The sequence below is a fragment of the Pelodiscus sinensis genome, chromosome 2 (assembly GCF_049634645.1).
Source record: "Pelodiscus sinensis isolate JC-2024 chromosome 2, ASM4963464v1, whole genome shotgun sequence".
NCBI lineage: Eukaryota > Metazoa > Chordata > Testudines > Trionychidae > Pelodiscus > Pelodiscus sinensis.
In genome coordinates this window covers 176,751,778-176,778,641 of record NC_134712.1, presented here as the reverse complement: position 1 = coordinate 176,778,641, position 26,864 = coordinate 176,751,778, and the positions used below count along the sequence as shown (strand labels likewise).

General features: G+C 42.9%; 1 long non-coding RNA gene across 3 annotated transcripts in view; it reads left to right on the top strand.

The window, feature by feature from the left end:
- LOC112547241 (uncharacterized) overlaps window positions 1–26,864 on the top strand; it is a 133,875-nt gene that overhangs the window by 39,933 nt on the left and 67,078 nt on the right. For all 3 annotated transcript variants that reach the window (XR_003090986.2, XR_012901073.1, XR_012901074.1), the window contains exon 3: window positions 11,488–11,591. This is a non-coding gene — a long non-coding RNA (uncharacterized LOC112547241). The remainder of the gene's footprint in view (window positions 1–11,487; window positions 11,592–26,864) is intronic.

Genomic DNA, 26,864 nt, shown 5'->3' with positions numbered 1-26,864 from the left:
ACCGGAACCACGACACTTTGGGATTTCTTATTGCAGGTCTATCTGCTCTGTCTGCTCACATGCCTCTCGTGTTCAGGCTATTGAAGTAATATTTATGACTAGATTAGTTTGTAAAACCTAGGGCTTTCAAAGGAAACATTTATGACTAAAATATTCAAAAGTACTTAAGTTACCCTGGCAGTACTCAAATGTTGAAAGCCATTTGCAAGAACATCTGCCTGATTAGTTTTTGGAAGTTTTGAAAGTTATTCTGGAGTGTTCTAGGGAGTAGTTTAAGACTCAGCGTGGAGCAGCTGCGATTGGCAAGCTTTCAGGGTGTGGCTGGAGAGTAGAAAATTAAAGTTATTCTAGGGTTCTAGAATGCTGCTCTCAATAGAGTGGCACATGTTGTGCCTTGGAGCTGGCTTTGCTTCGTGCAGTCCTGGGGGCCTATCAAGGGAGAGAGAGAGGTGGGGGGAATTGTTTTTTTTGTTTTTTTTTTAAACAAACTTATCTGTGTAACAAATGTTTTCTATTTTCATGAACATGGGGACCATGACTACTTTCACTTTCTGTTCCCCAGGTTAAACATTCTGATGGCCAGAGAGCTGTAACTGTTTGATCCCCAGAATTAACTGTGTAACCATCTGTTAGCAGAATTTGCTTGCCTTCGCTCTCTGGGTATGTTTGCATTGATTCAAACGACAGTGTTGTATATTGGGTTGTAGATAAAGATCTTGTTGTTATGGTAACTGAGTAGGTCACTGGGGTCAGCCCAGATAGTCTGGGCTTGTTCTGGTGAGTTCTGTGCTATGCAATAAAATGGACACTTGCACCTACTCCAGCTCTCTGCCTTTCCACTGATTTCTTCCTATGCTGTGAAACTCCCCACGACATAACAAGTGACGACGAGGATGGGATACCTGTGCTGCCTCCAGCAACAAAAGGAGTAGAAGTCAAGGTAAGAAAACAAACTCTTTCTGGCTGTTCTGGAAGGTGGGGGTAAGAACTGACTGCTACCCTGTACAAACTGAAACTAAGATCAAGGAGCCCAGAGACTGGAGAAAAAAAAAAAAGGGAGGAGTGCAGCAGCCATGGCTACCCTTACAGGGCCACTGGGACCTTTTGAGGAGACTGTAGAGCAATGGCACGTATATACTGAGCATTTTGAACTTTTTGTTATTGCAAATGACATTAAAGAAGAGAAGAAGGTGCCAATATTTTTAAGTGTTATAGGGGCTAAGACCTATTCTCTGCTACGCAGTTTGCTGCTCCCTGTTAAGCCAGAGAACAAATCTTACAGTGACATTGTGGAAATCCTGGTGTCACATTATGCTCCAAAACCACTGGTGATTGCAGAAAGGTACAGGTTCCATAGCAGAGACCAAAAAGAAAGTGAAACCATTGTACAATTTGTAGCCAATTTGAAAAAGCTTGCTGAACACTGTGAATTTAAGGAGATGTTAAATGATGCCATACGTGACAGGTTAGTGTGTGGCCTGCACAGTGAAGCTATTCGGAGGCATCTGTTAACAGAAGCTCAGCTCACCCTACAGAAGGCCATTGATATTGCGGTCTCCCTGGAACTGGCCACACAGGAGGCACAATACCTTAGTGCACCCCCTGGGGTGCATAAAATGTCCCAAGAACCTACTCACAAAACAGTGGGGAGCCAGGAATGTTACCGCTGTGGTAAGACAGGTCACCATGCAGCAGAATGCTGGTGTAAGAACCTAGTGTGTTGACAGTGTGGAAAAAAAAGGATACTGAGCGTGCCTGTAAACAAAAGAAAAAGAGGCCTGTGGCTGGTGGAACAAAAAGGAAAATCTGCATACCATCGAGCAGATGCCTGATGATCAAAGTGACACCTTGTCTGAAGAAGAAGTGCCCTGCTATGTTTTATCTTTGAAAGGGGGCTTTCATGAATACTGGGTAACCCCACTGTTGGATGGCAAACCGGTACGCATGGAAGTGGACACTGGTGCAGCAGTTTCATTGGTCTCAGACTCGGTGTATAAGGAAAAGCTGAAGCATCTTCCACTTAAGGCAACAAAGATCATTCTGAAGACATATACAGGAGAAGCAGTACCCCTATTAGGCACTACTGATGTTAAGGTGGAACTAAATGGACGGACTGCAGAATTACCACTGTTTGTGGTGAAAGGCCATTACCCAGCCTTAATGGGGAGATCATGGCTTAGGAAGATCCCACTGGACTGGGCAGAAGTGCACCGGATGACTAAAGAAGAAACAGGTCTGACTGATATATTAAAGAGACATGCTGCTGTTTTTGGAGAGGATCTGGGAAGTATGAGGGGAATCACCGTGAAACTGAACATTAAACCTGGTAGCCAACCAAAATATCTGAAGGCCAGAACTGTACCATATGCTATCAGACCAAAAGTTGAAACAGACCTGGAGCGCCTAGTCAAAAATGGAGTCCTAATACCAGTTACCCATAGTCCATGGGCAACTCCAATAGTTCCAATATTGAAGAAAGATGGTACTATTCAGATTTGTGGGGATTTTAAGGTCACTGTTAACCCCGTTTTATGTGCAGAGCAATACCACCTTCCTCGCATCGATGACATCTTTGCGGGCCTGGCTGGGGGACAAAGGTTCAGCAAGATTGATCTGAGTCAAGCATATTTACAGATGCAAGTTGAGGAGGAATCCCAAGAGCTGTTGACTATTGTGACTCATAAAGGGCTTTATCGTTACTGTCGCTTACCCTTCGGAATAACTTCTGCCCCAGCCTTGTTCCAGAGAGCTATGGACCAGATCTTGTGTGGCTTGCCAGGAGTTCAGTGCTATCTTAACGACATCCTGGTCACGGGTGGGAATGAGGAGGATCACCTTAAGAACTTAGAGACTACCCTACAAAGACTGGAAGAGTATGGCCTACGAGTCCGTAAAGATAAGTGTGCATTCTTTCAGCCCTCTGTTGAATATTTGGGACACATCATTGATGCTACTGGTCTTCATAAGTCCCATTCAAAAGTTAAGGCTATTGTGGAAGCTCCACCGCCTCAAAATGTTAGTCAACTTCGCTCATTTCTAGGACTATTGAACTATTATGGAAGGTTTATTTCACAGCTAGCCACACTATTAAAACCACTTCACGAGCTCCTTGACCAGAACAAGGTCTGGAAGTGGACTGACGCCTGTGATGTTGCATTTAACAAGGCTAAATGTGCATTGCTAAATGCAGAGGTCCTGACGCATTTTGATCCATCCTTACCTTTACAGTTGGCTTGTGATGCCTCCCCATATGGAGTGGGAGCGGTCTTGTCACATGTTATGCCCTCAGGAGAGGAGAAACCAATTGCTTTTTCTTCACGCACCTTAAACACAGCAGAAACTAACTATGCACAAATTGAACGTGAAGCATTGGGAATTGTTTTTGGAATTCGGAAATTTCACCAGTACCTGTTTGGACGGAAGTTTACACTTCTCACTGACCATTGACCTCTGATGGCAAATTTTGGTCCACACTCAGGTATTCCACCAATGGCTGCTAGTTGTATGCAATGATGTGGCTTTCAGGACACACATATGAGATCAGATATCGGAAAGCCACTCTACATGGCAATGCAGATGGTCTCTCTAGGCTGCCTTTGCCAGTCAAACATCAAGATAGTGGCCAGAAGGAAATCTTTTATTTTGAGCAGGTAGAGAACAGGCCCATCACTGCTGCACAAGTTAAGAGAGCAACTCGTGTTGACCCAGTACTCTCCCAAGTAATAGAATTAGTGATGCGTGGAACATCTCTATGGAACTCTCAGGTCTCATCTGACCTTGTCCCTTACATGTCCAGGAGAACGGAGTTATCAACCCATTTGGGGTCCTTGTTGTGGGGAATGCGTGTCATTATTCCAAAAATACTGAGACAACAGATGTTAGAGCAACTGCATTCAGGTCACTGTGGAATGGTGCGCATGAAAGAAATTGCACGAAGCTATTTTTGGTGGCCTGGTTTGGACAGTGACATTGAAAAGAAGGCAAGAGCTTGTATTTCTTGCCAGGGTGTGAGGAATGCACCTCAATTGGCACCTCTGCACCCATGGGACTGGCCTGAAAAACCATGGCAACGTATTCATGTTGATTTTGCTGGCCCATTTGAAGGTAGCATGTTTTTGGTGGTGGTAGATGCTCATTCCAAATGGCCAGAAGTCTGTATAATGCCTTCCACTACTGCTGAGAGTACTATCCAAAAATTACGGGGAATCTTCTGTCATTTGGGTATTCCTGAACAACTTGTGAGTGACAATGGTCCACAGTTTGTGTCTCAGGAGTTTGGAAATTTTATGAAAGCAAACGGGATCCATCACATCACTTCAGCACCGTATCACCCGGCCACAAATGGATTGGCTGAAAGGTTTGTCCAGACAATGAAACAAGCTTTGAAATGGGTTAGAGAACATTCACTTGTACAAAAGAGTCTGGACATCTTCTTACTATCCTACAGAAACACTCCTCACGCTACAGCCAAAGTGTCCCTGGCTTTTCTAATGATGGGACGTGAGCTACGCACATGCTTTGATTTGCTGAAACCTTCAGAACCACGACAAATTGTGCAACGTCAGCAGGAAGGTCAAGTCATCAGGCGTGCATCCAGAGCAAAAGACCGAACCTTTAGTCCTGGACAGACAGTTTTGGCTCGGAACTATGTTCCTGGAGCTAAATGGGTTCCTGCCACTATTATTGCTCAAACAGGACCTGTTTCCTATACTGTCCGGACTGCGAAAGATCTCATCTGGTGGCAGCATGTAGATAGTTATTGACAGGTTATTCCTGCCCCCAAGGCACATCTCCAGTTGAGTTGCCTGTCCTTCCCACTGCTGGTGAGCTACCGTGTCAAGAATCACCTGCTCCTGACTCTCTTCCTCCATCACCACCAGCGGCGAACAATAACCTCCTCCCTGAGCAGGCTGATCCAACAGCCTCACTTGTTCACACTTCAAGTTCCCAGCCCAGTGTCAGGCCTGCACCCATAACATCTTTGGGTACGAGAACGCCGGATGTCTGCCGTAATCCACCTAGAGAAAGGAGGCCTCCTCAGCAACTGGACCTTTAGTTAAGATTAACTCACAGATGGGGCAAAATAATCCCCAGGGTTAGCTGGGAACTTGAGGCGTTCTACCCTCATTTCATAGTTAGTTTTTGTTTTCTTAAAGGGACATTTTTATTAAGGGGGGAGGAATATGTTGTATATTGGGTTGTAGATATAGATCTTGTTGTTATGGTAACTGAGCAGGTCACTGGGGTCATCCCAGCTAGTCTGGGCTTGTTCTGGTGAGTTCTGTGCTATGCAATAAAATGGACACTTGCACCTACTCCAGCTCTCTGCCTTTCCACTGATTTCTTCCTATGCTGTGAAACTCCCCACGACATAACAGACAGATGTTCCCAAATTAGAATGGGATAAGCATGAGTAACCATGCAATGCCAGTCAAGTTATTGTATTTGTTCCAGAATGCTTATGGCAAAACATGTGCCATTTCTGCAACAAACTGACAGGCTACGTCTACACTGGTGGCTTCTTGCACAAGAACAGCTGTTCTTGAGGAAAAACTTGTGGGTTGTCTACACTGCACGTGCATTCTTGCGCAAGTAAATTTATAGTCTAGCATCGGAAAACAGGGCTTCTTCCAGACAAGTTATTCTTCTCCCCATGAGCAATAAGCCCTCTTGCACAAGAGGGCAGTGTAGACAGGCAACATTAATTTCTTGCGCAAGAAACCCCTATGGCTAAAATGGCCATCAGCGCTTTCTTGCGCGAGAGAACGTCCACACTGCCATAGACACTCTTGCGCAAAAGCATATCTCTTGAGCAAAAGCACATGCCAGCGTAGATGCGTTCTTGTGGAAGAATTTTTGTGCAAGAACTCTTCCGCAAAACAGTTCTTGTGGAAGAAGCTGCCAGTGTAGACGTAGCCACAATGTATAACAGTAGGGGAGCTGCTTCAACTTAGATTTTGTTTGACCTTAAAGCTAAACTGGATATGCCTTGTCAGTGATTCAGTGCTTGGCTGAGTGCCCTCTGGAGGAAAACTCAGGAAGTGTGGAGTAGTCAGTTGCTGCATTATCTGCATACCAATGTGCCTTTGCTGTTTGTCTCTGTTTAGGTATAAACAAAAGGGGATAGATTCTGTGCCACGCTGAGTGTCCATAGAACTATTGACTTCAGCTTCCGATTGCTGAATGGTGCTAGTAAATAATTGGATAAAGGCCTGGTTTGTATTTCAAGTTTTACTGGCAAAGCCATGTCAGCATCGGGTGTGGTTTCTAACTGATAGTTTTGCTGGTAAAAACCCTAATGTGGATGCAGTTACGCTGGTATGGCTTATTTTGCTTCACCAATCTGGAATAAGTTATACTGGTATACCAATTTAATTGCATTTGCACAAAGGGTTTCTTGTCACTCGAACTGTCAGCAAACTCTTAAAGTGTAGACAAGGTGCAAGAGTCCTATAACTACCTCCTTTAGCTAGGTAAGGCATCAGTGGCTATTTTCTAGGGTTTGGCATGTAAAACTGAAAGGAAAATGAAAGTGAAAGTTGGCATTCTCTGATTCTAGAAGTGTCCTTACTATACCAAAAATAAATAAAAATGGACAGTTACATTTTAAAATCCAAGAGCCTGATCCAAAGTCTTTATGTGAATAAGTTATTGAAGTCTTTGAGTAAATACATTTTACTTTCACTAAAGAAGTTATTTAGATACACAGGAACTAAACACACTCGCTCTGGAGGTCCTAGAGATCAGAATGAGGAAACATAGGCTGTCATTTTTCTTCCAAACACTCTTTTTTTAAATACTTGAGTAACTCAATGTGAGCAGCAGTGGCATAGCTAGGGATATAAAATCCTGTTTAATTGGGCGAACTTGTTAAATATCACATTCAACCAATTAACTGATTAAAGATAGACGGGAGGGGTGCGTTAACCCTGCTGGGCTGGAGTGGCCCCCCTGCTGCAGGCAGGGGCTGCTCTGGATGGCTAGAGCAGCGCCTGCCTGCGATACACCCAGACTCTCTATGGATAGGGGCTGCTCTGGGTGGCTGGAGCAGCCCCTGTCCACAGTGAGCCCCACAGTGCTGGAGCAGCCCCCTTCCCATGACAGGAGGGGAGCTGCGCTAGCCCCCACTGGTTAATTGGAACTGGTCAGCATCACCCATTAAGGTGGACCTGACTTGGGGTGGAGGGGCAATAAAGGGGATGCATGGAAGAGGCGGCAGGAGAGATTAGGGCTGCCTCCCCCTGTTAGCTTTGTGGGCAATGGCCAATCTGCTTGGGGATCCCTCTGTTGCCCAGGTACACACCTGGCAAGCAGGTTTGGGGTATGGGGGCTCTCCCCATTCTATCTGCTCATCCAGTGCTCTGGTTGGGAGAGCAATTGGAGGCGTGCCCTGCTCTGGGTGCACGCCCCGCCCTCCAGCCAGGGAGTAGGTTTGAGGTGCAAGGCTTGTGGGCAGACAAGTCTTCATGCCCTAACTCCACTCCCAGCAGGAGCACTGATTGAGCAGAGTAGAGCAAGCGCTGGGCTGGATCAGAGAAGAAGCTGGGCAGTGGCAGTGGTGGTGGGGGTGGGTGAGTCTGCATGCTAAGAGGGCAGCTTGTGTGGCCCACCTGTGGCTACACCACTGGTGAGATGTCCCATGGATCTTAATGGGACCATCCATGTGAATATTGTTAATCAACAAGAAGTAAATATTTGTGGGCTCTTGGCCTTACTGTGCAAATTTTATCCGTAGTTTAAATCCATCCTCAGTGGGATTAAATATTTGTAATTTAATCGTTAAATATTTAATTATTTATTAAAATATTTAAATTTGAATTTAGGACCCTTTGAAAAAAATAATTTTTACAAATTTGATTGCTATTTGACTGCATCTCACTGATCGCTGGGGAGCTGGGCTGCTCCAGCCTACGCTACCCGCTGCCCATTCTTAAAGACACAATGATAGCTTTAACTCGACCCTCAACACTACCTGAGCCTGCCCCTGCAATTTTTCACATAGGAAAAAAATCTCAAGTGCAGGTAAGGGAAATTCCCATCTGATGTTTTCCTGAAGGGGTGAGAACAGACCTGTTTCCTTATGTCAATTTGTACCCTAGTTTCAGTATGGTTTTTTATAAAATAGTTTCATAAAATATTTGCTTAGGTCAGCTCTTTGCTCTGAATAAACTGCACGTGTGAACTATGCTCTTCTCATGGGATACATAACAATGCAACCTAGCTTCTGCTCTGACATGCAAATCTACAAGCTTGTAACATGTCTCACTGAAGCACAAGGTGTTCTTGTCAAACTCTTCTTCCTACCCTGACCTTTTGAAATGACAAACTCGTTTATTAAAAAAAAAACTTGAGAAAATTTACATGATAGGCCCAGTGAGCCTACAGCTTATTATATAAGCAAATTGTTCTTTCCGATTGAGCTGGCAGGAGAGTGAGAGAAAACGAACAGCAACAAGTAATACAACAGGTGGGGCTGTTAGAGAGACCACTCTAAGAAGCACAGTGAGAGGCTGGTGTAACACACTGAGGCTGTGCTGTTCCTATCCCACTTGCCAGTGTAATGATGTGCATCTGGGTGGCTCGTTGGCAGCAGGAATTGAATGGTTCCTGTAAATGTTAATGCATGATACTTGTCCTGCCTAAGTGAAATGATCCATATCTGCTCGCCAAAACTGTAGCAAATTCAGATTGACTAGCTGTGCCCCGCCTATCCCTAGAAGACCATTCTGGATAGGAATGGTTTACACCATGACCACCAGGGTCAAATTGCTGAGCTCCCAGTGCTTCACTAAACTAGATCCTGCCTGAAACCTGATCCTTTTTCTCTAGTTCCACTCACTATATTTTACAAACTGTAGAAAAACATCATCCTTGCACTGGTAAAGGGGTTAGTGTGTTTCAAAAGCCACACCAAGGCACATGTTTTGCCATAAGCGTTCCGGAACCAATACAATTACTTGACTGGCATTGCATGGTTACTCATGCTTATCCCATTCTAATTTGGGAACATCTGTAGTTTGAATCAATGCAAACATACCCAGAGAACGAAGGCAAGCAAATTCTGCTAACAGATGGTTACACAGTTAATTCTGGGGATCAAACAGTTACAGCTCTCTGGCCATCAGAATGTTTAACCTGGGGAACAGAAAGTGAAAGTAGTCATGGTCCCCATGTTCATCAAAGTAGAGGACATTTGTTACACAGATAAGTTTGTTTAAAAAAAAAACCCAATTCCCCCCACCACTCTCTCTCTCTCTCTCTTTCTCTCCCTTGATAGGCCCCCAGCACTGTACGAAGCTAAGCCAGCTCCAAGGCACAACATGCGCCACTCTGTTGTGAGCAGCATTCTAGAACCCTAGAATAACTTTAATTTTCTACTCTCCAGCCACACCCTTGTTGCCGGCACAGAGGCCCGAGGGGGGCAACAGCTGGGTTCAGTGCCCGGTGTGCGCGCTCCAATAAACACACCGGTGTGGAGAAGCAAAAAAAGTTTATTTGAATGCTCAAATAGGTGCCAGGAGACTAGACATCTCAGATCAAGCACCCCAACGTAAGCAGTTTCCCCTCCTTATATACCCAGGTTGTTTACTTGCAGGAAAATAGTGAACTGTAGCAAGGTTCCCACACTGGGACATGCTGCCTCCTCCTCCCCTCTACAGAGACACATCGGAATTCTTCTTCTATACCACTGATAGTAACTAGGCAACCTCAAGGTCTGTCTGTCTTGCTGTTCCCAGCTATTAGCGAGCCAGAGGAAAATTATGCCTGGGGATGGGGGGGAAGCGGCGGAAGGGGGGGAAAAGGGGGTGCTTTTAGGGTGCTTGGGCCTAGAGCGGGGGCGCTTCATCGATTCTTGTGATCTTCCACTCCCCCGAGTTACCTAGGATCATGCCCAGTGACCCCAACACCCTGAAAGCTTGCCAATCGCAGCTGCTCCACGCTGAGTCTTAAACTACTCCCTAGAACACTCCAGAATAACTTTAAAAACTTCCAAAAATGAGTCAGGCAGATGTTCTTGCACATTTGTCACATTTGTTGAGGTACACTGTGATGTAAGTCAGTGACAATGTTAGTGTGACTGGCATGCTAACAGTATGGAAAGTATATCATTGTGTATGCACAATTCTGGAGACTTAGAATTGCCCCTTCTGGCAACGAGCCTTCCCCCCGTCTCTCTGTGTGGTGTCTCACAACAACAGGAAACAATAAAAGTGCAGTTTCCAGGCATAAGCACAAAGAGTGTGTCTCTTTAGAAAGAGGCTGCAGCAACAAAATGGCTGTGGACCTTAGCCCAGTGAGGGTTAAAGCTATGGGAAGTGGCAATGCTCAAAAACAAAAGCATGACAGTCATGCATCACAGGCCTTAAATATTGTTTAGGGTTGAGAAATAACTTTTGCTAGATGACTAGTACCATAGTTTTCTTGTTTTTAAATGAGCTACTTTTAGTGGACCTCATTGAAAATACAATTCTTATTGGAGAAAGTGTTCTGGAGAAATTCTCTAATAAGGCTTTTAGCAGACTCACAGGGTTTGAGGTGTCTGCAGTGTTCTGTTTTCTTCTAATTGCTGGTTTTGCCCCTCATCTCTCACGCACAATTTTTCTATCCTACACACCAACCAGATACAATCTGTAGTCTGTAAAGCACGTCTGGATTTAAAATGAGGTATAGATCTGTGGAATCATAATTGCCCTAAAAATCTGTTTACTTGATGTCATCAAACTTGCATCATCCCCCTCCCCCAACCATTGTAAAACCAGTTTCTTTTATGGAGTTTTCCTACTTCCTTGTGGATTTGAGTTAAAGCACATAAGAAAGGCCATATTTCTCAAGAGAGTGGTCACAACAATGGTCCACCCAGCCCAGGACTCCTTCCTCCTGTGGTGGGCAATGCTAGGTGCTTCAGAGGGACTGCACTGGACAGGCAATTACTGAGAGATCCATTCCCTCTCATCCACTCCCTGCTCCTGACAATAAGAGGCTAAGGGTAATAGAGCGTGGGGTTGCATTCCTGACCATCTTGGCTAAAAGTCACTGATGGAGCGATCCTTCAGAAACTTACCTCATTATTTCTGAACCCAGCTAGAGCTTTGGCAAGAAGAGAGGGCTACAGATGGCTAAATCACAGGGCTTTTTTTTAAACTGAACTGATGATTTGAGATTTCCCTAGGCGGGATTTTAAATGTACTGGGAAATTTATAACTCACTGGTTCAAGGAACATTTATGAAAGCTGTGCCAGCTTGCTCAGTCTAGAGTTATAGCTATGCAACTGTTTTAGGGTGCCCCTGCTGTTAGTTAACATCCCCACCCCCCTCTTTGTACAGTATACAATAAACTTCCCTATAGTTTTGCAACATCATTTTTCATCATATGTTTGATACCTCAAAAGTCAATGCCTTTAACAGAAGATTTTACAGTTTCTTGGTATGTTTGTCACCACATATATATTTTACTCTAGAACTTTCTAATCTTTCTGTTTCCAAAAGAAATGGATAAAGACTTCAGCAGAGACGGAGGATGCAGAGATGTCACACAGCACAGATTAGAACAGTCGTTTTGTAAATGTCTCACAGAATAATTGCACAAGCAAGTAAGTGATCTGGAGGAAGAGGGCAGTGCATCCTTTTATTCAATAGTGTGTGCATAGTGGCCTTTGAGGCCACTGAATTGCAATGCAGTTAACTTCTCTACTCTTGTGTTAATGCTGACATAGCTAAAGGACTGCAGCTGTATCCCTTAGCATTTGTTTGACAGGTCATGTGATATGCATTTACACTCTGGAATTCTGGGGCTCTTTTATATATGCACATGGCTCAAAAACAGGTTTGGAAAGGAATGGGTACTTACTGGAGCCATGGCTCTTTCCTCAAATCAAAGAATTTCTCAAGCTGCCCCTTTGTAACAAACTTTTCCACTGCATTCCCAGTATCTTCCCTCGGGTTATAAATGGTTGGTTCATGATCTGGATTGTGTCCCTCTTCATTGCTCTTCCAGCCTCCATCAGGTTCCTTTCTGGCACCAGCTGCTAATTTTAATGCCTGTGCCCTCTTGGGTTTTTTTTTCCAAATGGGAAGCAGTGGGAGAGGAGGAGTAATATTTAGTGAGAGTTGAATATAGCAGTCGGTGCAGGTCCAGCACCAATTTCTAGGGACCTGCAACCTGCTAATAGACTCACATTCATGATGTGGATATGAGGCACCTGGCGAAGGCCAGGAAGGATAAAGAATCCTGTGGAAAATTGGACCATGATGGGTGATCTTGGGTTCTGGCTGGGTGCCAACCATTTGTGCTGGGGAACTATGAGAATCCCTTGGGGAAGAAAAGGGAAAGGTGGCATTAGGGGGTAAGGAGATGAATCGAATGGGTGGGGAGTCTCAGAGAGAAATGATTTTGTGGCCCAAATTCAAAGAATTTTACACACACACACACACCCCACACACACACCCCTCCTGATGCAGAGGGATGCTCACCAACCATTGGGCCTGCTGCACCCCAGTGGGAGAGCCACCTCTGGAGAAGGGTAGGTGGTGATTGCAGTGCAACCATCTCTGAGGATTCTGCCAAGGCAGGGAACTTTTAAAAGCTTGTCAAGACTCCAGATTCTAATGGCTCCTCGTCCATCAGTGATGAAGGTGATCGAGGGCTTTTGTGCCACCACTACCAACTCTAGACAGAGTCTGTGCCCTTGGGGATCCTGCAATCTGGGCTGACCTCAATGAGGCAGAGTTGAATGAAGTGCACCTCCTGTATTAAGCAGCAGTGCAGGGATGGTAAGTTCCCTGGTGCCTGGACTTGCTTGAGTTCTGAAGGAGGGGAAAGGGAACACAAGACCTTTTCCTCATCCTTAGTCAATTGCAGGGTGACTAGGAACAGTACCCATCCTTGTGCTCCATGTGTAGCACCAGCCTCCTCAGAAGCCTCTGCCTCTGGCTTAATTAGCAGAGCTGGGCTGGTGCTGTGTTCTGAAATACTATGCATCCAGGATCTCTGACTGGGAAGGTGCACCTCTGCAAAGCCCCATGCCACAAGTGGGCTCAGCATGCGTACTGTGTGCCTAAGCCTGGATAAGAAATTCCAGTTTCACACATGTACAGAATACTTCAGCTTAATATGAACAGCATAAACAGAGATCATCTTCTGAGCCCCGGGCTCATAGGGCCAGGGTTAATGACATTGAACACCTCATCTTAATTCTGTATTTCCTGATTTCAGTGCTTGGTTTTCCAGCCTTAATATTGTGTTAACTCTCATCATTATGCTTTTAGACTATAGTAATATCTTCAACAGGCCTGATTGTCCTCTCACATCAGTCTTAACATCAATGCAAGTCATTGACTTCAGTGGAACTACTGCTGAGTCTTCCTTAGGTTAGTGAGAAGAGAATCGGCCCCTATTTGGTCACTGTTCGCATAACACTTTTTCTCGTGGCCTGGTTCTGATGTTGGTCTCACTACACAATGGAGCAGAGTTTAAACCTTATTTTGATAGCTGGTGAATGGTGCCCAATTGGGGTTAATTTTCAGAAGTTACTATTAATCTTGGTTGGTTCAGTTTAGACACCATAAAGGATTCTGTTTTTCAGAGTATGAGGGTTTGGTACTTTCTAAAACTCTGGCCTATCTCATGTGTCTGCAAAAATCACTAGTCGCTTTTGAAAATTAAGGCCCTCAAGACTGAAATCTCCTTGTTCATACAGGCAAGCTTTCCCATACTGGAAGAGCAATATGTCTCAACCCTACCTTGGAGGCAAGTCGTATTAGTCTGTATCTGCCAAAACAAGGAGGAGTCCTATGGCACCTTTCGATCATTCAGTCCTTGACACTTTTGCCAATAATCTGGATTGTAAACAAGATGGCTTACAGTATATAAAATGAGTCCCTTTGTGTCACCATACAAATATATATGCAAGTGTCAATGGGGAGTATGGGAAGAATCTATATTAATAGTTTTTTTTTTATCCTATTACATGCTGACTTTTAAAACATGGCGGCTACGTCTAGACTGGCATGATTTTCCGCAAATGCTTTTAACAGAAAAGTTTTTCTGTTAAAAGCATTTGCGGAAAAGAGCGTCTAGATTGGCACAGATGCTTTTCCACAAAAGTACGTTTTGCGGAAAAGCGTCCATGCCAATCTAGACGCGGTTTTGCACAAGAAAGCCCCGATCGCCATTTTTGCCATCAGGGCTTTTTTGTACAAAACAGTTTTCAGCAGTCTACACTGGCCCTTTTGCGCAAAAGCATTTCTGGAAAAGGACTTTTGCCCAAACGGGAGCAGCATAGTATTTTCGCAAAAACACTGACAATCTTACATGAGATCGTCAGTGCTTTTGCAGAAATTCAAGTGGCCAGTGTAGACAGCTGGCAAGTTTTTCCGCAAAAGCACATGCTTTTGCGGAAAAACTTGCCAGTCTAGATGCAGCTGGCATGACAGGAACATATTGTTCTATAGTCTTTCAAATGCCCTATTTCCATAAATAACTTTCAAAAGAAGAATAGGAGAATCGCATGCTAGAAAACTTATCTGGAGTTTTTTGTTGAAACCTGACTGGTTTGAGTGAATTGGTTTATGGAGTAAAGCTTGTTTACTGTTCATTTGTGTAGCTCTTGGCAAAAAACCTTCTAGAGCTCTGTATTGCTGAGAAATGGTAGCCTGCGATGTGCGGCTTTCAAGATCCCCACCCTCTAAGACAGAATGATTTGGCAGAGGTTCTGGTGAGCAGACTGTTAATATTGCACAAAAGTTTAGACTAAAGGGAACTGAAAGCTTTGTAGAAGGCAGCTGTGTGCTCATCTGGATGTAACCACTTGAATAATGGCCAGTACTTGGATTGCATTCCATGGTCACTTTAGCAGGAGATTTTTATTTTATTTTATTTTACTTTTTTTTTTTGCCTTGAGAGAAAGTGCCTTACTTCAGCAAGTTACTATAATGGATTAATCTCACTATAATTTCACTAATAGGCTATTGATTCTTTTTAACATAAAAACCTTTGCTAGAGAGTTACACCCATCTCCTTTAACATGAATTATGCGCATGCAGTCAAAATGCTACTTAAGGGTTGATCCACTCTGTTAAATCCTAAATCTAAATTATTATCAAAATTGATTTCAGTGAGAGTTCTGAATGTGCTGTTTCCCTCACTGATCAAGAAATCTTCAGTGTGAGATATCAATGCAATGGATGTAGGAAATAGGCATTTGGTTTGTTATTAAAAGGCACAAGAACAAACTATCCCACTGCGTAGGAAAAATTGGAAGAATGGCAAGGGACCAGGAGACTGTCAATGATCTGAAAATTTAAAAAAAAATCCTACAAAAAGTGGAAAGTAGGTTAAATTACGATGGATGAATATAAAGAAAATAACAAGCATGTAAGAGACAACATTTAGAAAGGCCAAGGTACAAAATGAGATCAAACTACTTAAAGACATAAAATATAACATAATATTTCACAAGAAGCAAGAGGAAGAACAAGGATGTGATAGGACTGTTACTCAATGGGGATGGATGCAGAAGTGCTTAGTGACTTTTTTTGGTGAAAAACAAAAAAGTTTAGTAGCAATTGGGCATCTAAATTAATGAAAACCAGAGAAAATAATGTAGGATAAGACACTAAAATAGGAAAAGAACAAATTAAAAATGACTTAAAGAAATTTGATAGCTTCAACCAGTAGAACTCCTTGCCAGAGGATGTTGTGAAGACCAGGACTTTAATAGGGTTCAAAAAAGAATTGGAAAAATCCGTGGGGCACCCAGCATAGGATACTGGGCTAGATGGAGCTTTGGTCTGACCCAGAATGGCCATTCTTAGGTTAAGTTACTGGGTCCTGATGAACTACATCCTTGAATACTCAAGGACCAAACTGAAGAGAGATCTGACCCATTAGTGATTATCTTTGAAAAGTTATGCGAGTAGTCAGTCTAAGTTCAGTTCCTAGAAAGATAATGGGGCAAATAATTAAGGAATCAATTTGCAGACACCAAGATCCTTGAAGATAAGGTGATAAATAACATGAGCATAGATTTATCAAGGATCAGCTAGGTCAAACCAACCTAACAGCTTTCTCTGTGGATGGGGAAAGCAGTAGATGTGGTATATCTTGACATTAGTAAGGTTTTTGATTACTGTGTCACATGGCCCTCTCATAAACAAACTAAGGAAATACAACCTAGATGGAGCTACTATAAGATGGGTGAATAGCTGTTTGGAATACCATTCAGAGAATAGTTATTAGTGGATCACAGTCAAGTTGGAAGGATATAATGAGTGGGGTCCTCCAGGGATCAATTTTGGATCTGGTTCTATTCAATATATTCATCACTGATTAGGGTAATGGAATAGAATACATTTTTATAAAGTTTGCAGATGGCATCAAGATGGGAGGAGTTACAAGTGCTTTAGGAATAGGATTAAAATTAAACATGATCTGGATAAATGGTCTGAAATAATTAGCATAAAGTTCAATGAGGATGAAGGCAAAGTATTCAACTTAGGAAAGAAAAATCAGTTGCACACATACAAAATGGGAAATGATTGCCTAGGAAGGAGAATTATGGAAAAGGATCTGAGAGTCATAGTGGATCACAAGCTATATGTAAGTCAGCAGTGCAAAACTATTGCAAAACAAAAAGTCAAAAATCATTTTGGGGTATATTAGCAGGAGCTTTTAAGCAAGACACAAGAGTTACTTTTTCCTCTCTAATATGCACTGATTAGGCCTCAGCTGACGTATTGTGTCCAGTTCTGGCCACCACATTTCAGGAAAGATGAGGCAGAATTGGAGAGAGTCCAGAGAAGAGCATAAAAAATGACTGACGGCCTAGAAAACATAAATTGAGGGAAGATTGAAAAAAGTGAGCTTGTTTAGTCTGGAAAAGAGACTAATAGGAGGGGACATGTTATCTTTTATATACTTTAAAACTGTTTGTTACAAGGAGGGAGGAGGACAAATTGTTCCCCTTATACTCTGAAGACAGGATAAGAATGAAAGGTCTTGAAATTCAGCAAGGATGGTTTAGTTTGGACATTAGGAAAAATTTGGACATTAGGAAAAATTAACTGGTAGTTAAGCATTGGAATAAATTGCCTAGGGAAGTTATGCAATCTGTTTCATTGAAGATTTTTAAGAGCAGGTTAGAAAAACTCCTGCCAGGGATTCTAGATAACACTTAGTCCTTCCTTGAGTGCAGGGGACTGGACTTGAAGACCTCTCAAGGTCTCTTCGAGTTCTATGATTTTCAGTGGAAGTTGGAAAAATATGCATTTGTTTTATCATGAGATGTATGAATTCTCAGGAATAATCAATGACAATGATCTCTAGAGCCTTCCAAGAAGCCAAATTAATATTAATCAAATTTTGTTGCTTAGTTTCAATTTGAAATTTGGATTTTCCTTTCCTCCCTCCTTCCCTCTCGCCCCCTCCCTTTTTTGATAGAAAAAAGAGAGGGAAGAGAGAGGTTTTCACACAAAAAGGAAATGTGTGTGAGGGAACACACAAGCGCTCTAATCCAGTCCCCTGCACTCAAATCCTGTGTGTGTGAGAGTGCACTCATGTGCTTTTTCCTGTAGGTAGAAATGACACCCTCCAAAAATGGTGGCGAGAGAGTGAAAACAAAACCCCAATCATGTGATTTTTTGTTTTTAGAAAACTGAATTCTGAAGTGCTTAGATACTGAAGCAAACAAAGTAAAAGGGGAAAACCTTCTAGTACCAATGGCATTTAATTGAGGCTGTGGCTGTGATCAAAACTGAACAGGCACGGACTGGTGGTTGGGGATCTGGGTCTATTCCCAGCTGTTTATTCATAGAAGGAATAATATAGAATATAAAAATATAAATATAGGTATCTGTCCATCCAAACAATGTCAGTTGAATTAATTGGCAGAGTCCTATTATCTTAGGGTGAAGAAAATTATAAAGTGGTTCATAAAATACTTTCATTTGGGGACAATTTAGACACTGAATTCTAGGTTTATTGTCCATATAAGACACAGTCTTGCTGTGGAAAGCAAAGAGATCAGAATTCCAAGTAACTCATTGAGAAGAGCAAATAGACAATAATACTCTTATTGAACTGTCATCACCTCTAACTAGTCAGAACAATTTAATCTGTCTCGAAACAAAATCTGACACCTTTGCAAATTAAACTACAGTTTAATTTCTAAGTATGGTGTGTGTCATACTGGCTTGTCTCAGATGCCAAATTAGTCTAAAAAGCAATCCCTTTGATTTTCAGCCTTTTTAAAACAGAACAAATAATGAAGTGCATTCTCTCCCACAGATCAAAAGAAAGTTTTTGGGGCATTGGTAATTAAAGAAAATAAGCAAAAAAATCTAAGTGGTAAGAAATCTTGATGTTTTCCAAAATGGAGACAAATAGGATTTATGACTCAGACTCATACCCAAAGGTCAAAGAATTTCAGAACTGCTGACTTTCCAGGAGTAACAGTTATGTAATTTCTATAGCAATCCTGTTTTAAGTGGGTTACATTCAAGTGAACTAGGAGGTTTTTTTAGTTTGTACATGCAGCATCCACACTGGCCAGTTACAGCCCATCACTTTGGAGCACGCTGCTAATTATGTACTAGTAGTCCAAACTGCTGGGCAGTTAAGACAAGCCCATAGCATCCCAATCCCTTCTTTGTCCAGCCCCTCTTCCTGTGAGAGGAGTAAGGTTCCAATTCAGGAAAAGACTTCAGTTCCTGCCTTCTTTTCTTGAGGATCTGCTTTCTGCCCTCACTCTCCTGTCCATCTACTCTTGCTTGCAATTGGAGAGAAAAACTCAGCACTGCTCCTGCTCTTTGCCCCTTTTCTGTTCATGGACGAGCAGCTCTTGCTTTGTCCAGATCTTGATCCTACTGGGTGGCCTAGAGAACAAGGGGACACTGGCTGTTGTCCTCTGCGTGGCTGAATAAGAATTGTGACAATCTAGCCTGGGGATGGGCAACTAGTGATTGGGCCACATGAGTGACCCTCCTTCACCTCAGTAGGCTGAAGCCCACAGGGGTTCTCTTGTGGCTGCACACCTCCTGTCTGCCCTCCTCCCCTACATGCCTTTCATGCACTGGGGCACTGGAGCCCCACACATCCTTCTCCCTCCCCCCAGAGCTTGGACACCCTGTTGGGAGGGGGAGGAGGAGGAGGAGGTGCGGGGCATCAGTGCGCAAGAGGGACAGACAGGGGACCAGGAGCCGCACATGGAACCCCAGAGGGCTGCATGCAGCCTGCAGGCCACAGACTACCTATGGCAAATATCTAGATGAAATGACCTACCCTAAGGATGTTAAACTTAGATTAATCAATTAATCGAATAGTTGATGTAATTTGCATCAACTATTTGACTAGTTGGTAGGAGTGCCTCTGCCATTGACATGTAGCAAGAGCCCTGCCAGCTCAAAGGCAGAAGCGCCGCAGAGAGCACAGCCAGTGAGAGATTCAAGCAGCCCACCTGCTGGCCCTGTGCTCCCTGCTTTTGAAACGTGCAAAAGCCCGATGGGGGGCTCTTGTACATTTCAAAAGCAGGAATTGAGAAGCCAGTGGGGGACCCTTTGAGTCCCCCGCTGGCCCCATGCTCCTGGTGCTTTGCTTTTGAAACATTTGAAAATCAGGGAGCATGCAGCTAGTAGGGGACTGTTTGAGTCCCCAGCTCACTCCAGGCTCCCTGCAGCGCTTCTGCTTTTGAAGTGCAGCAAGAGCCGTGCTCTTGCTACATTTCAAAGGAGGAAGTGCCACCAGTTCCCCACTGTGCCCCTAACCTTTATCTGCCTGGAGACAGTGCTGGGGGGCACCAGCTTTTAAGACAGCTCCCCCCAGCACTGGATCCTGCTCTCCATGGTGGCGGGGGGGGGGGGAGGGGAAGGAAGGGGAGCAACTAGTTGAGTCACTGGTTGACTATCCAATAAAATTTGCTTATCGCATAGTTGACTAGTCGCTTACATCCCTGTCTCCTTGAAAGACTTCTGCATGCCCTGATAGGTATGTGAATCCCTGGTTGAGAACCACTGTCCTAGAGCAGTGTTTCTCAACCATTTTTATATCTGGGAGCATTTTTTTGCCTTCCTAAATGGGGCAGGGAGATCTCCGATAGGCACTGGAGCCCTGACCAGTCATTCAGAAACATTGTCCTAGGGCATGTCCACACAGCAGGGCTAAACTCGAAATAAGCAATGCAACTTGAGCTACGTCAATTGTGTAGCTTAAGTCAGAATAGCTTATTTCAAATTTGGGCACATCTACACAGCATTTATTTCGAAATAGAGCACTCTTCCCCTGACTTCACTTACTCCTCATACAGTGAGGTTTACAGAAGTCGGAGTAAGAAGCTCATTGAAATAATGGGTTTGCTGTGTAAACGCGCAATATGTTATTTTAGAATAATTGATATTATTCCAAAATAACGCAGCTGTGTAGACATGTCTCCAAAGAACAGCAAACTTTAGGCTCATTTATAGGTCTCCTATCTTTTATGGAACAAAAATTTCTTGATCCCTGGGCAGGCACTAACTACATTATTTTCATAGAAATGGAAACATATGTGCAGCAGCAGCAGCAACAGTCCATGATGACAACAATACGTACATAATCTTAGTACAGAATGTCCATGACAGATATAATTGCTGCCACTAAGATAAAAATTACAGCTGTTAACATTCAAGTCCCTTTTGCTTCATTATAAATTCCATTCATGGATATATTTTTGAGTAACTTCTATGCTGCTTGTTGGCAATGGAACAAACCCAGAGCCATATTCTGGAAAACAAAACAAAGCCAAACAACCCAGCCCCTGCATTTTTCAAATCCAGAGATACTTGTTTTTTATTTAGTCCTTACTCTGGACTAAATAAAGGAGTTTGCCTAAATGAGGGCAAAGATAAAAGTAAGCACCCCAGTTCGTGGCCAGCTAACTTAATGGGGGCAGCGTGTGTTTAATACATTTCAGGATTTGGTTCACGATGAAGAGTAAAAGGTGACTTTACAGTCAAACATGGCTAAATTAAAAGGTGATGGTGGTTCAGTAGTGAATGGTCATTACTACCTAATGTGACCCAGTGCGTTTGGCAGATGTATTACTCTCTAAGACTACGTCTAAGCAGTCTCTACACAGAATAACGTTAGTTATTCTGTAATAACACAGTCTGCCTCTACACAGCAGGAAGTTATTTTGACATAATGTCGAAATAATGTTGAGCTGGAGGACTTCTTACGAGAAGTAAGGGAAGTCGGAGGAAGAGTGTTCTAACATGGGCTTTCTGCTGTGTAGACAGCAACAAAAGCCAAAATAAGCTATTTCAATTTAAGCTATGCAATTGACGTAACTCAAGTTGCGTGCCTTATTTCGGCTTTAACCCTGTTATGTAGACATGCCCTAATAATCTTACCTCTCTCTCACTTGTTTTTGAATATTCCCAACGATGTTAGTGCCTGTTCCACATTCTAGCAATGCTGTTCCTGCTTGATCCTTGTCCCTTTTAACTGTGACTAATTCCAGTGCTCATTCTGATGACCCAGACTGCATGGTACATGCTGGCACCTGCCCGGACATATAGCTGAAGTAGAAGCATGCCCTGTGAAAAAAGGAAGCATTACATTCTTTGCACATATGCAGCTAAAGAAGGTTATGATGCCTCCCTTCACCATCTGACCTATTGCAGAGCAGGCACTTGCTGTTTCTTTATGTAACTGGTGGCCAACAGGAGACCTCCCAGACAAGTGCAACTCATTGTTTCTGTGCTGCTGGAGGCTTTGAAGTCCCCTCATGCAATGTTCCATCTTAATCCAAGAAACGTAAAAATGGGTGATTACAACCTGCTCCATAATAAAGTAAATGAAATATGGCCCTTCTCCCACACACCCCCAGCCATGTCCTGGCAGGTTACTAATGCAATCCTGGTTTCATACATTGGATAGTGTGCAAAAAAATTGACAATATTATCGGGGGGGGGGGGGGAGGAAGCACATATTAAATAGTCAAAAGGCAACTTCTCACTCTGGGATTTTGAATGGATCCTTGTAAATCCCTGTGCTCACTCTCAGTCCATTCCTATCCTAACAGCAATGAATTAGTTCAACACTCCCGGTTTCTCTGTGTGAAAGCTAAACAAAACTACGATCTCTTCCACTAAAGTGCAGACATGTATCTAGGAAACAATTAGTTGCTGTTGTAATAGACTTGCATTATTGATACCACTTTGTGTACTAGGAACAAAGCTTGCTTGTAGGACCAGCCATCTGCTTGTATCTCAGAAACGCTTCACAAGTAGATACCACCTATTAAAAGTGTGGCTATTCAGCAAGAGAATCTTTGCTAGCATGGCTTCTTTACCCTTGAGAGAGAAGACAAATGATCAATTCTTATGTTAAATATTTATGGGGACTGGTTGACTTATGGGTATAAGATGATCACTAATGGTGTTTTATTTCATATGCAGCTCAGACCACTCTGTGGGCCCAAATGAGTTTATTTAATAACCTTAAATGAGACATGCATAAATATTGGAACGCTTAATAGATCAGCTCAGTATCTCTTGCATGTTAAAGGTAGAGGCACCAATGAACAGTTCAGAAATCAAGCCTGATCTATATAAAGGGGTTTCTTTTATGTTAATAAAATAAGCATTCTTTTACATGAGGCCAGTTCACATTTGTTTGCATTAGACTCCTCAAGAGATTGAATGCTTCTCTTGTGTGAAAGTAGAAAGAATTATATTGTAAGAGAAAGATGAATTATACTGTAATAATTGAATAAGTTGAAGGAACACTATCTCTGAACAGGAAAGAGGAAATTATGTTAATTTTGTTAATGTTGTTTGTAGGTATGCAATCAGAGTGTTAGCCAGGTGTACCTGAGGTAACAGAGGAAGGACACATCAGGTGTTAGGCAGAAAGCAATTGAGATAACCAGGGAGAAATGGACAGGAGATTGCTGTGTGCTTGATGTGGAAATGAAGATACTTGATTAGCCTCATACTAATCATGTGAAGTTTTGCCTCTCTTTTAATCTTGTTAACTTGGCTTTCTTTTGACTGTATAAATCAAGGAGTTTGAACCTTGTATGGTACTCACATTTTCTGGGTGAATTAGCAGAGCGGCTTTGCTAATAAACAGAGCCGTCTGACAAATTTGTGAGTCCTGTCTGACTTTGACACTTGGAACACTTAATTTGATGCTAGGAAAACATAAAAGAGTGAGGCCGCACCCTGAATCTTCTCTTAGCACCAGCTGCTACTGCAGTTTTACTGGGATTGCAGTAGATTGGGAGTGCAGTTGGTTGCACTATGATTTGCAGTGGATCATGTGGCACGTGAATAACTCAAGAGGTTCTGTTATTCGGAGCTTAAACTTTAAACCAAAAAAGTGGCTTCTCTGAACTGAAGTGCTGAACCTCACGGAGTTTGCCCCCTCCATGGGTGCATCACTATAGTACGACATGAGAAACTTTCAAAGAAAATGACTATAAAACAGAAAAACCTCACATGCCCGTTTCTCAGAGGTAAGACAGTCTCCCCATATATTAAAAAAAAACAAACCCAAGTCTAGTAGCATATATCTACTGGCTTTCCATTCCTTTGAGTGTGAAAGCACCACTCTAATACTTAACATTTGTACAGGGTGAACCTCTCTGGTCTGGACTCTCTGGTCCCGCAATGTGTTGCCAGATCAGAGAACCCCTGGACAAGAAACCCGGTGGCGAGGTGTGGTGGTCAGCTGTGAGTTTGGTGCAGGAGGGGCTGGTGGCTGGGAGCCCCTAGGGCCAGGAACAGAGCAGGAGCCTGGCAGAGGGCTAGGAGCAGAGCCAGTCCAGTGGCTGGGAGCCGGCAAACCAAGGGCCAGGAACGGAGCAGGAGCCCGTCTGCAAGTCCGGGAGTAGAGCTGGTCCTGGGGCCAGCGGGCTGGTCCTGGAGCCTGGCTGAGTGGCCGGGAGCAGAGCCAGTCCAGTGCCTGGGAGCAGGGAGCCTAGCTAGGGCTGTCGGTGGCCATGAGGGGAGCCCAGCTGGGATGCTGGCAGTCCCCCCCACCCTCCCAGGGAGAGCTCAGAGGCTGGCAGTAGAGGGGTCAGAATTGACCATCCCTGGTCTAGCAAACTCCCCCATTCAGGACCGTTCAGATCCCGAGGGTGCTGGGCCAGATGAGAGCAACCTGTATTAGTGCCAATAAGGGAATGTGTCTAAAATTACAAAAAAAGAATATCAAATCCTAATTGCCCTCTAGCCAATTTGAACATTAATGAATTAAAAAGGTTAATAATGTTTTAATAAATTTTGCAGTGTGCATGATAAAAGCTTAAGAGGGTAGAGGCAAAAGGAGGAGTATACCTTGGCTTTGGCTCCACTGACCTGAGTTGTTGACCTGACTCCTTCCTCTCACTTAACATTAAAAATGAAGATTGTCAGCCTGCATTTGGAGCTAAAAGGTCCTGCTGAAAGGCAGTCTAAGCCAATAACCAAAAGGATACAGTGTTGAAAGATCTAAGACCTGATTCTCTGTGGCCTTTTATTGGTACACAACTGGTGTGAGAGGAGACTCAGCACCACTTTGTCAATATACAACCAACCCTGTAGTTCTGAATGAAAATGTTGTTTCTTTTTTTCCAGCTAATTCTAAACACTGGCACGGTGTGTTAAGTTTTATAAAAATAATGATGGCAACAACTCTGCCAAGTAATAATAATAAAATGTTGTAAACCATTAATTGAGATGCCAATTGAGTAGTAAAACAAACTGCTGAATGGCTTAGCTATCCAACTACTTAATTAGAAAACCAAGCCTACATGGATATATAGGTCCTATCATAGGTAATTATAATCACATGAAAGGCAATCCTGTGTTTTCTAATGGGAGCACACAGGTGTGTCTACACAGCAGGGCTAAACTAGAAATAAGCTATACAAATTGAGCTAAGTCAATTGTGTAGCTTATTTAGAAATAGCTTATTTCAAAATTGGGAGTGTCTACTCAGCACTTATTTCAAAATAGAGCACTCTTCCTCCAACTTCCCTTACTCCTTGTACAATGAGTAAGAAGTCCTCCAGCTTGACAGTATCTTGACCTTATTTCGAAATAACTGCCTGTTGTCTAGATGTGGACTAAATTATTTCAAAACAATGTTGCTGTGTAGACATATTACATTAAATCAAAAGGATGCGGTGGTTTTTTTGACCATGGTAAACCTCATTTTACGAGGAAGAATGCCTTTTTTCGAAAGTGCTCTTTTGAAAAAAGACGTTCTTGAATTCAAACAGAGCTTTTGTGAAAGAGAGCATCCAGACTGCCTGGGTGCTCTCTTTCAAAAAAGCGGCTCACTTTTTCAAAAGAAGTGGTTGCAGTCTAGACGCTCTCTTTCAAAAGAGGCTTTTTCAAAAGATTCTTTTGAAAAAGCCTCTTTCGAAAGAGGCTTGTAGTCTAAACGTAGCCATAGAGGCAAATAGAGAAAAATTTCTCTACCTCCATTGTAGCATTTTAGATCCTTCCTATAGTCAAGCCAAAGAAACATAACCACTCAAAGCAGAGTTGTATTCTATGAAGAGCTGCAAAAAGGTATAGGGTGAAATTTTGATCTCTTTGAAGTCAATAGCAAAACTTCCACTTGTTTCAATTAAGTTAGGATTTCAGCAGATTACCATTTAGTCCATTATGTGCCTCTGCAAACAGATTTGCTTGTGTACCTCTGACATCCCCACCTTCTCTCCAAAAGGGGATAAGGATGGAAATGGATGTCCATGCACTGGCCAGCAATGTGGTAGAGAGGACACCTGTGCCTTTTCATGTATATGTGGGTTGGTCCGCCATGCTATTTCAGTGGTGGCCTCTGACAAAATTGCTTCCATTTCCAGAGAACTCAGTGATGCCAAACCTGTGGTACACGAGCCCCAAATGATCTAAAATGCCAAATTAAAATTCCAATTTAAACTCCCATTGAAGTCAAGGGGAGACTTTCCTTTAGTTGACATATGCTCCTCATGCAGTTCTAGAAAAGTGAAGTCCTGAAAACGCAAGCAGCATAGACAGCAACGCTGTAAAATCATCAATGTGTCTCATACCTAGCCTTAAAAGGAGCACTTCTCAGTAGCTTGTGAGGTAAGGTTTGATAGCCATATTTACAGAGAATACCGTTCTATCTGAATTTGGGTAGCGATACTTGTGATAACACCCAGTTTCTCATGGGTAAGGCCACTCAGTAACTTCACTGAGGTCACCAAAGAGTTCTTAGAGAACTTGGGCTTTAGTATTTTCTGTTGTTGGAAGGATATTTACTCCCATTAGAAGGGTGTCGTGTTTTAGACTGAATGCCAGTTCCCTGACTCTTGTCTAATAAGACAGTAATTGATGGGTTCGGGTTTGAGGCTGTGGTTTGTCATAGGTGAAAAATATTTGCCACTGGGTTGTTCTAAAGAATGGCCAGAATTAAAGGACTTGCTGTGTTAGATTTCAGTGGAACTGAAGTAGTAATGGTGAATAAGGTCCAGAGAGACTTTTGGTTTTGTTTGACACTGGGTCAGACCTTGTACACCAACATTTTTTACAATCAGCTATGTTTCAAACTGCTTTTTGTCATCTATTTTTTTTAATGTGGGATTGTTCTAGGCAGTCGTCTCTGGTCAGGAGTTATTTAATCGGAAACCCTCCTTCAGGAAGAAGTGAACAGAAAACACTCCTCTCATAAACAAACTTTGTTTCAACTGTATTCTTTATTTTCTTTCTTTCTTTGAACTGTAGGAAAGGTCTAGGGATGACTTGATAGTCATTAAAAATGACTTTCTCCTGCGTCAATTCTGGTTTGTAAGTTTTTCACTTTCACCTTTGTAATAATTGCAAACACTGTGTGAATACATGTTGTCACAAACAATTTCTGACCAAAGTGTTTG